Below are 3999 nucleotides of genomic sequence, written 5' to 3' on the forward strand. Positions count from 1 at the left end.
GAGTCTCAGAAAATTTGAGGGAAAGCATTCCAACACATGGAAGCCCCCTGATGTTACTGTAAATTGCTTTTGCTCATATGATTCCTCTATATGATCATGAAATGTAATAATCATTATGGTGAGATAGTTTCCTGTTGCTCTAGTACACTTGTTTCTTATGAGTTAATGTAATATAAAGATCAAGTTTTGAAATCTGAGACAAATGGACAGGTAGCATAGCTCTAAAACGGTCTCATGGGTCTCCGTATTCTCAACTCTGCTTATGACGGAAACTAGACTTCACATTGAGGTTCCTGGCAAGTACCTAATGAGAAAGTATTCTCTCTGGGTTTGATTGAAGCAGATTCATAGCCTTTAGTTGCCTGAATCTGAAGTGAGAGGATTGTTTGTTGAAAACTTAACGAAACTGACTTTTACTCTATCTTAAATAGAGTAGCATTTCACCTAGGAATTGTATTTCCAAGTTTGATTTGATAGTCTGGAATCACACCTTTGTAATTGCTACTATAGTATAGAATTCATGCAATTCATTTAAAATATGAATTAGTGTTTGTAATTAGATTTTTAAAGGAGTGGGTCCAAGATCTAACCTGCTATTAAATTAAAACAACATTATTTTCAGCCACACCTTTGTAACATGTGGTGAAAAGCCGTGGTTCTCTCGTAATGTATGTTCCCAATGCAGATGAAACAAGAGTTGCCAAGGTTTACTTTCCACATGGAAACAAATTAAAGTTTAATTACCTCTGTCTTGATGAGTCTAGATGTGGGAATAGTAATATAATAACATCGGGACCATTTCAAGTCATTATGTGTATGTGTGTAAACATATATTAATATATTTATGCTTCTGCTCTTTTTAGAAAGGCCTTGAGACAGTTCACAGAAAAATAAAATATTATAAATAATATAGAATTCAAGGCTAGGGAAGGAGGCAAATGCCAAAAATGCCAAGCACAGTGGTCAACTGAACTACTATAATTGAGCCTCAAATTTAACTTTAGGTTTTTTGCAACACTGGCATCTATGAAAACATTAACTTGTACAGTTCTCATTATTGAAAGCTCCACTTGTTGAGAAGAAAAATGTATGTCCCTAGCTTCAATTATAAAAAATGTATTCATGTGGAAATTTATAGTTAGTATCCTGAATAGCTTAGTGGACATTAGCCTCAACAATTGTTATATTTAAAAGGAGAAGATATTAATGTTGACATTCTTTCAAGAATGACCAAACTGTGACATTGCTTCTAATGAATACTTTTTATACAAAGAAATCACAAGGGTGTCCAGAGGTAAAACCAAGGATTTCCTCAAATAGACATTTTAGATTTACTACAGTACTTGGATGAGTGCAAGATACTATAATGCAGAGTAACATAGAAATGAATTTGATCAGCAAAATATTTTAATTCAGATGCTGTGAATTGCTCAAAGTCCTCATCAAACAAAACAAAACAAAAACAGATATTACTAAAAGCGTGCACACACACAATGCACACCACACACTCACAGAGTGAGTATGATGCTTGCACCAACATGTATAACTGAGTTCCTATGTCTGTGTAATACTAAGTTATATTATAGCCTCAAAGCTATGTACCAAGAAAATGCCGCTCAATTGTCCTCAAAGAATTATTTAGGAAATTTAGTTGTCATTGCACATGATCTTTGTTAGCAGTGATTCTTAGATTTAAATTGTTTAAAATGGCAAAAATATTAAAAATTGAAACATAGATAAACTCTAATTTTGGAGGCATCTGTTTACTCAATATGTTGTTTATTGAGAATGCATTGCAATTTGAAAAAGTGTTAAACCTTGTAGGGATCAATTTATATATGAAGTCCTTAGATTACAATTATATTCAGTAAACCTTACTGAGTGCTACTTTGGTCACTGTTTTAGTTGCCTTGCGTACATAAAATTATGCAGTCTTCAAAATAGCACTATGAAAAAAGATTTCTAGTAGCCCCATTTTACATATCAGAAAACTGAGGTGCAGAAAAGTCAGGTAACTTTCCCGTGGCCCAACAGGCAATAAATGTTGAAACTAGGATTTTAAGTCAGGTAGTTTAGCTCCATTGCACCAGAAAATACCACAGTTCGTTATCTTATGGTAACAATAATTTCAATCCTCTGTTGAAAGTACTGTAATGAAAACCCTTTTATGGATGGTGGAGACAAAAGCAAGTCTATGGGTCTGTTTAGAAGACAGAGGAATTTGAGAAAGCCTTCACAGATAAGGGAGCATCTGAGATGTGGCTTTTTTTTTTAACGTTCATTTATTTATTTTGAGAGAGTGAGAGTGAGCAGGGGAGGTGCAGAGAGTGGGGGAGAGAGAGAGAATCCCAAGCAACCTCTGTGCTGTCAGTGTAGAGCCCAGTTTGGGGCTCAGACCCACAAAATGTGAGATCATTACCTCAGCCAAAACCAAGAGTGAGACACTTAACCGACTAAACCACCCAGGCGCCCCTGAGATGTGTCTTGAAGGATGGCTCATTTTTTTAGAAGACAGAATCTGAGAGAAAACTTTATAAGCACTGAGGCTTGAAAATTCAAAGTGAGCTTTAGATAACCATATTTCAATATAATCAGAGAATGTAAAGCCAGTTGTTAAGGGTAGGTAACTACAGAAAGTATCACAGAGGCTCAATTCTGATATCAAGATTAGTAACATTTTCTCTATCTATCTATCTATCTATCTATCTATCTATATCTATCATCTATCTAAATTGAAGTGTAGTTGGAATATAACATTATAGTAGTTTCAGGTGTACAACATAGTGATTCAGTATTTGCACACATTGCAAGATGATCACTACAATAAGTCTTGTTAACATCTGTCACCATGCATCATTACAATTTTTTCCTTGTTTTTTTTTTTTTTACAATTTTTTCTTGTGAATTAGGACTTTTAAATTTTAGTCTCTTAGTAACTTTCCAATATTCAATAGAATATTAATAACTATAGTCCCATGTTGTATATTACATACAGTATAATTTGTTCTTCAAGGTGTCATGATCCATGAATATGTCTTGGTTGAGGATTCACATGGACAGAGTTGCAGTTATCGAATGAACACCCGGAGTGCCATTTAAGACTCATTGCAGATGGGAGAACAGGCATGGAGACAGGGAGAACAAGTAGGAGAAGGTTACAGTGGGCTTGTCTAGGAAGGAACGAGGGAATGGGATGTTGGAGTTGAAGATTTGACAGGTGGACAGATTATAAAATATTTCAAGATCTGTCGGTCATGGGAATAAAAAGGATGAGACAGAACATTAGTGGATAATTGCATGTAGAGAATGAAAGAGAAGGAGAAGTAAACTAAGTGACTCATATTTCTGGCTTTGTTTCACTAGTATCCAGCCTAGAGTTGAGACGCAAGTAAGAAACAAAATGATCGCTGTTAGACTTTATACAGCCATAGTTACTTAGACATACCCAGGTAAAGTATCTCATATATATTTAGGATATTAATCTGGAGTTCACAAAAGAGGCCTATGGTAGATACAGATATGGGGGTAACTGGTCACAGATGATCATCAAAATCAGTACCTAGAGTGGGCAACACACTCTAGGAAAAATCACAAGCAGGTATATGAAACCTGACTTTTAACTGAGAAACAAGGGAAGAAGTATTTGGTAGATCTATTTAATAAAAAGCAAAAACACAAATATTAAATAGTGTGATGGAAAATAAACTGAAAGTTGAGGAGTGCGAAATGACAAACAAATGTTGCAATTCACAGATCAAATTAAATAATGACTGAAAAAGCCTCTACTGGTTTTGTCAGTGAGCCAGAGGTGACCTTTGTCAAAATAGTTTAATGATTTTCTTTAGAGCTTAAAGAAAGGCAAAAGGAATAGGTACAGTGAATAGATTTCAAAAGTGTTGTTGAAAGAGATTGATCTATGCCCTCTGTATATGCCTGGTTTGATCTGCCAGGCATTCTATTAGGTAGGGTTCTGCAGATAAACAAAACCAACAGGATACA

This window comes from Prionailurus viverrinus, chromosome A1, assembly GCF_022837055.1.
Source record: "Prionailurus viverrinus isolate Anna chromosome A1, UM_Priviv_1.0, whole genome shotgun sequence".
Lineage (NCBI taxonomy): Eukaryota > Metazoa > Chordata > Mammalia > Carnivora > Felidae > Prionailurus > Prionailurus viverrinus.